Source organism: Olea europaea, unplaced genomic scaffold (assembly GCF_002742605.1).
Source record: "Olea europaea var. sylvestris unplaced genomic scaffold, O_europaea_v1 scaffold1573, whole genome shotgun sequence".
In the NCBI taxonomy this organism is placed as follows: domain Eukaryota; kingdom Viridiplantae; phylum Streptophyta; class Magnoliopsida; order Lamiales; family Oleaceae; genus Olea; species Olea europaea.
The window spans coordinates 112,212-124,887 of NW_019233342.1; the positions used below are offsets into that span (position 1 = coordinate 112,212).

General features: G+C 33.5%; 1 pseudogene; it reads left to right on the plus strand.

The window, feature by feature from the left end:
- Positions 1 to 488: 488 nt before the first annotated feature.
- On the plus strand, positions 489 to 9,837 carry LOC111376886 (annotated as a pseudogene).
- Positions 9,838 to 12,676: the final 2,839 nt, after the last annotated feature.

Consider the following 12,676-nt stretch of genomic DNA (forward strand, 5'->3'; position numbering starts at 1 on the left):
TGGATATAAAGTACATATATCCGAAACTTTTAGTACCCCCACATTCCAATAATATCCTACTTAAATTGAGTAAATATTTTACTATTATAATTTATATCTGAAAACAACTGATCTATGAATTTTTTCACTTATAAGTGATTGTATGCGCTTCATGTAAATCTTCACATCAATGCATGCTTCATAAAAGTTATCTTTTTCATCTAAACGTGAACTCGTTGAAAGACATCTCCATATATTTTGTATATAAAGGAGTGATATATTTATCTTATAGTTAAAACCACAAACTCAAAGAAAGTCTTACAAACTTCCATTACTTAGGCAAATTCTCAATGATGTTCCTATAACTAACCTCAACCACAATTGTTACATATATGTTAAGAGTTTTAGGGAATGACATTTATCTTTAAAATGATACATGTCACAAGCACTTTCCTCATGATGGGAACTTCTCACCATGTTTGCAAATCACAAGATGAACTACTTTACTCATGGATCTCACCTATGATATTTCAACATTGAGTTTAGGTTGTTCCCAGGTGATCATTAAATGTGTGATTTGGCCATACCTCCTTGGACATATTATATGTCCAAACTCCTTTTAAGACTTAAACATGCAGAAATAACAATAATAATTTCATTGTTTTTTATTTTATAATATATACGTATGAATACCAAAATGGAACTTTCTTATAAACTAAAATTTACAACTTTGTAACTCCAAAATTAAAATGAAATAAAACTGAAAATAATTAAATCTATAATTATTAGAAACATAAAGAAAATTAAAGCTCTTGAAAGTTACAACAATACGTTAGTGATTAGTGATTTCATTTATTAGGATTTAATTTAAACCTTTGAATTCCAAAGTGCTCCTTTAAGCCCCAACTTATGAATTTGTTCCCTCCAAATATCATCAACTAAAACTCATTAGCAAATAACGTGCACTAAAGAAACCAATCGAAACGTCCAGTAAGCTCGTCAATGAGAGCATTGGAACATTGATGGATACCAATGTTAGATAGCAATTCTTTATTACTATTAAAAATTGGGATATCATGTAGAAATTTCTGTCATAGTGGATTGCTCACTACAACACTATTGTAAATAATTTATATGAAAAGTCATTTCATATGATACAAATGTAATATGCACATATATGTTAAAGAAAATGCAATATTTTTTTAATCATTGATTTATACCAAGCTAAAATTGTCTTAATAATGTTAATCAATCCAAAATTGCTAATCAGATGAATAAAGGAAAGAAAACTTATATGTTGAATTTTGATTCCCTTGTATTTTGCTTTTCGTCTTCTCGCTATGGGTTTTACTTCTCCCTTGCCCAAATATTTTGCTCAAAATTGTTAATTCCAAACTCTTACGATAATTCATCTTCAACAAATTAAATGCTTTATTCTTGCATCCGTATAAACTAGGTAGAAATTTTAACTAAAATAATCTTTTGTCATTTTCAACAAAAAGTGCATCTCAAATATAAAGGCTCAGATTGTCCAAAACTTGCAAAAGAAATTTAAGATTATGAAAGACAAACATGCTGATATTGCTAATTAGGAACATTAACTAGAACTAAAGTGCATGTCTTCAAGTCCCACATGGATTGCTAAATGTTGAAAAACATATCTAACTTAGGTTCAAGAACAAGTCTAAAGCCCGCACCATGACGAACGAGTTGACAAAGAATAATCCTATTAGAAGGGCTTTTATATCTAACAAGATTCAATTAAGTTAAATAAGTTATAATCTTATATCGAATAATACTATTAAAAGGACCTTTTTTTTTTTTAATTTGAATGTAGTCAACAATGTGGCTACTTTTTAATATATACGGTGAATGTTGAATTTAAGAAGGAAAGGGTAATAAGGACTTTGCAATGTAGTGTAGAATTTCTTCAAATTGAACATTGCTGCCAGCTACATATTTTATCAACCAGGACAATTTGATGTGATGGAAAAATCAACTTTCATCAAGATTTAGTGCATCCAGACAAAGGCTAAATATTCAACTATTAATATAAAATATGCACCATCGACAAGCCACAGAAAGTAAATCAAAGGTGTCATAGCTTATTAGCACAGTGAAGTTATAAACAATCTATACAAATCTATGCACAAATCAAACACGACTTTAGATTGTTGGAAAATTTTGGGTGATTTGTGTGTAGGTAAATTTATCAATTATATAATCAATTAGACAATACAAACATAATTCAACAATAATATAAAATAATAATAGGATTAGAAAAACAAGCCTTGGGAGTCACGTCGAGGACGCTGTCCTAAAGTCGTGTTGTCTCCCTTTCGTACGGGTTCTTTCGGCACTACACAGCTCCAAGATAAAATCCATGTAGCTCTTCTTCTATGGACACGACTATAAGGAGATAAAAAACGAGCCTTTGATCGAATTGCGAAAATATAAGAATATAGTATAAATTATATAAAATGTTTTCTTCCAAATTATTATATTCTAATTCACCTTTGTAATGAGATGTAACCACCTTTTATAGGTGTAAATCAATCCCCACAATTAAGTCATTAAAATAGAGGTTATAACATGAATTATGATGTTTAAATTGTGTTAAAAGTGATTATTAAATAAATAAAAACTGAAAATTAAATAGCTTAATTGTTGAAAGATTAAAATTTAATTTTAAGTTACAACAATTTAGACCTCACTATTTTTATTTTTATTTTTATTTATACATTTCATAAGAAAATCACAAGTAACTTATTATGAAATCCAAGCATTATATTTATTCATAAGTTTAACTTGTCAGGTTAGACAAACCTGTCAAAACTTGCTTATATATGTATAACTGAGATCGTCCTGGCAAAAGGATATCAAAAGAGGTGAGAATAAGAATACGAAGGGCTTAATGTTTGCTGTCTTCTCTGTTTATGAGTTTCAAATATGGTTTGTTTAGTTAACTTTTCTGCATTTGCCTTCCAAGGAATCAATCCTCACTCTTCTTACCTTACCCCCTCAACAATTTCACTCCAAGCTAAGACCATTAAGAAAGATGCATTAGGATATTCTCTCGTGAGTAAGCACCGGAGTATGATCAGACAGACCAAGAGAAAGAGTATTTTCTCCGGGGAGCTTAAGTCAGTGCAAATCCAGGAGGCATTGCCCGAGGGCCTCAAACCAGAGCTTATGCCTAAGCACGTTGCTATTATACTGGATGGTCACCGGAGATGGGCCAATGAGAGCGGCTTAATAATGCAGCTTGGGCACATGACTGGTTTACGTGTGATAAAGGAGAAAGTTTTTCTCTGTTGCAAATGGGGAATCGAAGTTCTTTCGGTATTCGCATTTTCAACAGAGAATTGGGGTCGACCCAAAGTAAGTATACTCGATCCCAACTAATAGTCGTAAATTGTATTATATATTGTTGAACGAGCGGAGACACATAGTCGTGATCACATAAATGTTAATTTGCATGATGTTCTACCGGAAACAAATGCAATATTTGCATGAATGAAAAAAAGAATATACAAATTTCTTGACGTTTGCACTGCATTTCTATGGAGTAGGAGGAGGTTGACATTTTGATGAACCTGTTTGAAGAGGTAATACGAACAGGTCTCGAGGAATTTACGAGGTACTCATTTTTTCATCTGAGTAAACAAAAAACAAAAAAACAAAAAACACACACTTTACTTGTGGAATTGACTTTATTAGTTCTAAGCACTTTCAACTTATCAAAATCTTTTTGATTTCATTGTATCATAAAAATAAGTTCGTTTCGAATTCCTATTCATTGCTACCTAGTTGAATTAGGAGAAGCTATAGGTATTGCTGCAGGACAATTGATTGGAGAATCGGGTACTCAATTAATATTAAGAAGCCCTTTGTTGAAAATATAAGATTCATGGAAGCGAAATAAAATTTAATTGTAGATACAATAAATTACACAAGATGGTGAATACATTTTTAGAAAATGACTTGACGATGAAAACCAGCAATAAACATTAACAACTTGTTTAATAATGTGAGGAATACAATATTAAATATTATTAGAGAATAGAGTATACGCTTAGCATTGTCCATACCGTATCCACCTATACAAGTCCCCTAGGTATTTAGTTCATGTTTGAGCCTCATTATATAAAAATTAGTTTTTCTTCAAGTTCATTTTCAACCATACATTCTTCTAATAAAATAATTTTACACATAAATCCAAGTATGTTTCATACTTTTTAATTACACAATCGCCAAAAATTCAATATTACAAAACTCATTCTTTTTAAAAAAATGTGTTTGAAACACACCCTAACGTTAACGTGGGATTGTGCTTGAGATTAAAAACTGATAACATATAATCTAATCTATAGAATCAATCCCATATAGAGAATTAAAGAAGGAGAAAGAAAAAGAGAAAAACAATTGAGCCACTAAAAAGGAATTAGGGTTTACAATGATTTAATATATTACGAAGAGACCTAAACTAGTAAAGAAACTAAGCTAATAAGGAAACGAAATATTAATTAAATAAATTAAACAAATAAATATATTATCATCCCCCCTCAAACTCACGATGCTGAAGCAAGAAGCAGCGAGAGTTTGTCTCACAAGAAGCAAAAACGATGAATCAGATGAGACTTAGTGAAGACGTCAGCAAGCTGCAATGATGAAGAAACAAAAGTTAGGGAAATTGTGTCAATCTGCAAATGATGACGAACCAGATGACAGACAATCTCAATATGCTTTGTGCGTTCATGGAATACGGAGTTTTGAGAGATTTGAATAGCACTGGTATTATCACAATACATAGGGGTTGGAGAAGAATGAGGAACACACATGTCTCCAAGTAACCATCGCAACCACACAATCTCAGTGGTAGCGGATGCCATAGCTCGATTCTCTGTGTCCGTAGAAGAACGAGAAACAACGGTATGCTTCTTACATTTCCAAGAGATAAGAGAATCACCCAAAAATATACAAAAGCCGGTAGTGGACTTGCGATCAGTGGGGTTACTGGCCCAATCAGCATCAAAGTAGGCACGGAGTACTAAAGATGAGGTCGACGAAAACAAAAGACTTTGAAAACATGTACCATGGAGATAACGCAAAATACGAGCAACTGCTGCCCAATGAACCGTAGTAGGAGCTGAAACAAACTGACTAACAATGTGAACAGCATAAGCAATATTGAGACGTGTGATGGTAAGATAGACCAGACATCCAACAATAGTGCGATACAAAGTGGGATCAGGCAATAGTACACCGTCAGAGGATGAATATCTAGCGTTGGACTCAAGAGGAGTATCAATAGTTTTAGTATCAGTAAGATGGGCACGCTCAATAACATCCATAGTATACTTAGACTGAGAGAGAAGATAACCTCTAGGAGAAGAAGCAACTTCGATCCCCAAAAAATAAGATAATGTACCCAAGTCCTTCATTTCAAAACAACAAGCCAATTCTGATTTCAAACTTGCAATTCCATCATCATCATCACCAGTAATAATCATATCATCAACATATAACAATAATAGAATGCGACCAGCAGAAGTGCTTCTAAAGAATAGAGCTGAGTCATGATGACTGGATGTAAAGCCAAGAGAGGTAACAACAGTGAAAAATTTTTCAAACCAGGCACGAGGTACTTGTTTGAGGCCATAAAGTGCCTTCTTGAGCTTGCAAACAAATCCAGGAGAATGAGAAAGACCAGGGGGAGGAACCATGTAAACCTCCTCTTGAAGATTTCCATTTAAAAATGCATTTTTGACATCCAATTGAGAAAGACTCCACTGACGAACAGATGCAATGGCAATAAGTGTACGAACAGTGATCATCTTGGCAACAGGAGCAAAAGTTTCTTCATAATCCAAACCATACTGCTGAGTAAAACCCTTAGCAACCAATCTAGCCTTGTAACGCTCAACTAAACCATCAGATTTGATTTTAATCTTATAAACCCAACGATAACCAATAGCATGTTTACCTGGAGGCAATGTAACTAAGTCCCAGGTGTCTGTCTTATGTAGAGCAGAAAGTTCATTAGCCATAGCCTGTTGCCAAAGAGGATCCAGTATAGCTTCTTTATAGGAAGTGGGTTCAGATAGCTTATGAATAGAGGTTAGAAAACAACAAAATGACTCGGAATAATATGAATAAGCAAAATCAGGTAACTGAGTGGACTTACGAATCAACGAATAGGGGGAGCAGGAGCTGGATCGACAATCTCAAATGGTGCTTAGGAAGCCATAGAATCAGGAGGAGTATCATGAGCTAGTGCATGTGTACTTGTAGGGCATGAAGAATCAACAGTACATGGGGTATGGGAAGGCGGTCTGTCAATATCATTAGAAAATGGATCGATACGAATGAGATCAGTTTTAGTCAAGTTATAAGTATTATCGGGAATAGAAAAGAACTAAATGTGCTCAAGAAATACAACATGACAAAAAAACATATAATTTTTTATTAATGGGGTCAAAACAACGATAACCCTTTTGTCCCTGCCCATAACCCAAGAAAACACAGATAGCAGAGCGAGATGTCAACTTATTACGTTCAGCCTCAGGACGAAGAACAAAGTAAGTACAGCCAAAGACTCTCAATGAAGAGTAATCAGGAGGATGTCCATAAAATGTTTCAAATGGTGATAATCCTAAATTGTGGAAAGAAGGAATCTTATTAATTAAAGAAACAACAATAAGAACTGCTTCCCCCCAAAATTCATTGGGAACTTTGGCAGACAAAAGAAGGGAACGGGCAGTTTCTACAATGTGCCTATACTTTTGTTCAGCAACACCATTTTGTTGTGGGGTATTAGCACATGAGGTTTGATGAATTGTGCCATCAAGAGCAAGTAATTCAGAGAAACCAGTTGAAATATATTCTCCACCCAAATCACATCTAAAACACTTAATTACAGCAGAATGTTGAGTATTAATAAGTGCTCTAAAAGAATGATAAATAGAAAGAAAGCCAGAACGTCGTTTCATAAGATAAACCCAACAATAACGACTATAATAATCAATAAAAGAATCATAATATCTAGACCCTCCTTTTGTGGTAATAGGAGCAGGCCCCCACACATCAGAGTGAATAAGATCAAATGGTGCAACAGAATGAGAAACACTACGAGGAAAAGGTAAAGCTAAAAATTTAGCTAATTTGCAACCACTACAATCAGAAATGTCATGAGTTTGCAAATTTAACAAATGACCCTTAGAAACTAAAAATTTCAAACGACTAGCAGAAACATGTCCAAGGTGAGAATGCCACAAATAAAAACTAGAAGACGATGAATTCAAAGAAAAAGATGACAAGTCAACACTAGAGGCTGCAACATATGGTAGTCTCAGATTGTCCAGAACATATAACCCTCCTTGTCTGTGGCCTATCCCAATCACCTTCTGAGATCGAGGATCCTGCACACGACGAGCAGAAGAAGAAAATTGAACTAAATATCCACAATCACACAATTGGCTAATAGAAATAAGATTTAAGGTAAGAGTTGGAGCATAATAAACGTCTGAAAGATAAATTTTGTGTGTTAACAGAACCAACACCTACTAAAGGCAATGATGTGCCATCGGCAGTCATAATAGAAATAGACGAGTTAGAAGGATGCAAGTCATTAAAGAGTTTTGAGTTAGTTGGAGGCACCAGAATCAAATATCCACGAGGAAGAAATACCTAAGTGACTCTGAGATGACAAACCTATATGAGTAGAGGCTGACATAGCATGTGGCTGTGTAGCTAAGAACTTTTGAAACTGCTCTGCTAAATCAGTTAACATGGGACTAGAAGAAGGTGGTGCTCCAAGTATAGACGAGTCATTAGATGGCATGATAGCAGCTACATTAGCATTGGGATGATATGATCGCTGTCGTGGTTGTGGCTGCTGTTTCTTCAATAGCTTGGGACATTGAGACTTCCAATGTCCCTTTTGTTTGCAAAAGTTACACTCATCGCTAGCAACTCGTACATAACCTTTGTTTTAATTCTGTGTGGATGATCGAGAAGGTACAGCCAACACTGAAGTGCTAGATGGAAGAAGGGATACTTCTCCTACAAGAGATGTCAAATGTGTTTCTTCAGCTACAAGTTCACTAACCATCGAATCAACTGATGGAAGAGGAGTGCGGTGCAAGATAGAGCCTTTAAGTCCCTCAAAATCACTGCGAAGTGCCATCAAAAATTGAACTAATCGTTGCTCCTCTCTAAAAGTAATATATTCCTCACATGCTTTCAATCCCGCTGATTCTGTAAGAGCCAACTCATCCCAAATTGAATTCATAGCAGTATAAAATTCAAGAATACTCATATCCTTCTGTTGTAAGGCTCGTATATCAATCTCCAACTGATATCGTTTTGCAAAATTAGACTTAGTGTATAACTTCTGTAAGTGATCCCAAACTTCTTTCGCTGTTTCAAACTTAGCTAACTGTGTACCAATGGATTGTTCAACAGAATTATGAATCCAAGTAAGAATTTTCGCATTGTTTGACTCCCAATTATCTAACTCTGTCACATAATTCTCAGCAGTGGTCTCAGGTTTCACGATAGTTCCACTAACATAACCCCACAATCGTTTTCCTTTTACAAAATTTCTCATTACAGTACTCCAATATGAGTAATTTTTACCATTTAATCTAACACCAATGGATTGAAGTGAATCATCCCTTTCAGTTGCCATCATAAAATCAATAAATAATCAACTACTAATAAAAAAAAATCAACAAATTTCAAGAAACTCAACAGCGACCAACGTACCAACAAGAACTACCACCAGAATAAACCGTACAGTGCACTTATGACCAAACCAATACCACCAAAATGTCAAAAACTCACCAAGAAGAAACTGTCTCGTTGAACTGTCACCAGAAAGTGTTTCACACGCCCTCACGCGCCGCCAGAACCCCTGCAACTTTCATTCACGCACCTCCGGAATATAGCACGTGATGACACACACGCCGGTCAAGTAGGATCGTCTCGTTGTCTGGAATCCAAATATGGTCACCGATCACCGAATGGAGGTTTAATTTGAAAGATATCGTATATTTTCAGTCGCGACTCAAGGGAAAATTAGGGTTTTCTATTATTTTGGTGACACGAATTGCTTGAGAATGGATTGAACGAAAAGAACAAACTCAACACATATGTTTTGGCTCTGATACCATGATAATATATAATCTAATCTATAGAATCAATCACATATAGAGAATTAAAAAAGGAGAAAGAAAAAGAGAAAAACAATTGAGCCACTAAAAAGGAATTAGGGTTTACAATGATTTAATATATTTCAAAGATACCTAAAGTAGTAAGGAAACTAAGCTAATAAGGAAACGAGATATTAATTAAATAAATTAAACAAATAAATATATTATCAAAAACTTGCATTTTTCTTTACTTTGAAAGACAAAATGTGCGTATATGAGTAATTGGAGACAAATCAAAGCTTCCAAAGTCACTGCAAAAATTGATAGCCACCGCAGAGGATACAACAAGAGGTAACACTGGACTCCATTTTATGATGGCTTGAGCTACGGTGGAAGATACGATATAATGGAAACATGTAGAAGCATAGCCAGCAAAGTGAAAGATGGCTTTCTTCAAGTTGAAGATATAAATGAAACCCTATTTCAGAATGAATTGGAAACAAAATGTGTGGAATATCCAAACCCGGATTTGCTTATACGAACAAGTGGGGAACAAAGAATCAGCAATTTCTTCCTGTGGCAGTTGGCCTACACAGATGTCTACTTTCTAGAAAAAAAATTTCTTGACTTTGCAGAAAAGGATTTCATAGAGGCCTTGAGTTCATTTCAGAAAAGGAAGAGACGCTATGGAGGAAACAAATAGTAGAATCATCGCTAATAATTAAGCAGTTTTACTTCTTCCGACATATATGTCAGTGATTAATTATTATTTCAATTATGTTTATCATATTATATTCTAAATTTCTGTTCTCGATCTTCTTTTTTTAAGTAATTTGTTTTAAAAATATGGATGGCAATTTAAACCGTTAAAACCAAAAATCGCGGTTAATTGAACCGAATGGAGCGAGAAAAATCGAACCGATGGTTCAGTGGGACGGATATGATATTTGATTTTAATGAACCGATTTGTGGCGGTGCAGGTATGGTATTTATGCCGTCGAACCGAAACTGAACCGATTACCCGCTTAAAAATAAAATAAAATAAAAATCTTTATTTTTTTAGGGATGGCAAGGTTTACTGAGGAAGAAGTTAACGAAGAGGTACATTTTTTTATTTAAATCTTAGATAAAACCATTCTAGATTAGATAGTATCATTGTATTCTCTACTTACATTTCTTATTTATTATATAGGAATCAATTTTGAGTACTGACCTATACTAGTAAGAATTGTGGGGAAGAATAAAGATTGAATATGAGTTAAGATTGAAACTTTTGAATTATTGAGTATGAATCAAGTAACTACAATGCACAAAAATCAAGAATGAAGGAAAAGTTTGATATTGTTTGTTAAATTTGTATTTTGCAATTGGAATTTGGGATAATGTTTACATTTTTGTTTGGAATATTGTGTTTTTGTTTTTATTGACTCTCTTTTCATAAATTGTTTTATATCAATTTGACGGATGGACACATAAGAAATAATTTATTTTCGTGGTTATTAACCAGATCGAACTGAGCTGAACTGAGAAACGAACCGAACCGAACCGATTTACGTGGTTATGGTGCGGTTATGGTATGGCTAAAAATTGACGGTTCGGTGATAGTTTTGGCCGAACCGAACCGAAATCAAACCTATATATATATATATATATATATACACACACACACACACACATTTTAAAAATTAGAAAATGATTTACATACTTGAAAAATCCCTTTGGGAGTCACGAAGATGTTAGTTTGACACTCTTAAAAGTAATGTTTTTAATAGATGACATTATACATTATAATTTAATTTTATCATGTATTCGCATATTTAATTTCAATTATTAATTTTGTCCCTGTAAACGCCCCATGTAACACCCCATCAAGTTTCAATTCTTCAGATAATTTGTAAGAACCTATGGAATTAATGGTGTTGTCCCACCATCAGGTAAGTTCACAAGTGTACGATATCAAACAAATAATATAATTGATCTATGAGTCTGGATTATTGTTTTCACGAGGACTATACTTTAGAACTTAATCTACTTTCTTTCTAACTACTATTCGACAAAGGCAAATAAAGATTTGTATGTTTTGAGTGTTAATTTAAATGCGCAACAATATTTGAATGCACACAAAGATTGGTTTAGAGATTAAATAATGAACTGATTTTAGGGCAAAACAATTTCACATGTCGATCACCTTTATACCTTAAATCAAGATTCATATCTAATGTAGTGTTCAATCGAATTTTCCTATTATATTCAATTTACCCCTCTCGAATTCTCATTGAGCTTATTTAACTAATTCAATAATATATCTCTATGCGAATCAATTTTAGTTAAGTGGAATTTTCGTTTTAGGAATTCACTTATGACTGCAATAATTACTATACGTATCTCTACACATTATACTAATTTATCAAATTTTACTATATAGTCTAAATCCTAAACTCGCATATTGATTCGTAAAGAATTTACAAAATCATCAAATTAGTGATCAAGTAATTTAATGCATTAAACTTATAATAAAAATCAACACATAAAGGAATAAAGAACAATAATCTTAATTAAAAGACATAAAGAATTTCAATTGAGTTACATTATTCACCTTAACAAGAAATTTAGCTACTTATAATGAAAAAGAAAAACAGTTAGATAGTCATTGAGTACATCACCGAATTTTGTAGTATAGATGTAGAAGAAAAATTCAATCTTACACCAAAGTCTTTTTCCTTTTCCAATCAATGCTTCAAACAGTGAATTTATTGATGTTTTCCTCCCTTGAATCAATTCTTTGAATCTCAATATGTGTTTCTTGCCTCCCAATGTGTGCAATCCCCTAAAAAGTGTGGAAAAATTGTACATATAGTTGCCTCCTAATTTTTGTAGAAAGTAGGGTTTTATAAACTTCAAAACAGGCCAAAAATGCGCCCTAGATGCATCCAGGCGGCGCCTTGGTGCCATATGACTGGTGCCGCTACTCTATTTTGCGGTGCCACCTTTAGGGTAAAAGTCAGACATCACTTCTTTTAGTATTTTTAAAATAATTTTCTCTCTCAATATCCGATTGAAACAATTCAAGTTGGGTTGTAAAGCTAACTCAAAGGGCTATAACTTTGCTTGGCTCTATTTTCCAATTAGAATGTTTACTAGGTCAAAAATAGATTTAAATCTTGAGCTGAAAATCTAAAGCATCCTGGTGTGGTTGAAAATTGATTTGTGAAAATATTTTGGTCATATTTCATTCATTTTGACTTCTAATTGCATCCAATTGGCTCTTAGCATTCTCAGATCTTCATCATGAGGTTCGACACAACTTTTGAGTATTTACACTTTAATCCCCAAACATTGGATATTGCCCCTCCTTTTGTCAATTTTCGCTTCTTTCTTTCAATATCACTTTCATTCATCGAGTTCCACCTAATAAACAAAATATAAAATAAAATATGCTATAATTATTCAAAATAATTGTTAAATATATATATTTTTAGGTCCAAATAAGTGTATAAAATATACTTATCAATGAATTGGATTTATAGATTGTAAATGGCAAA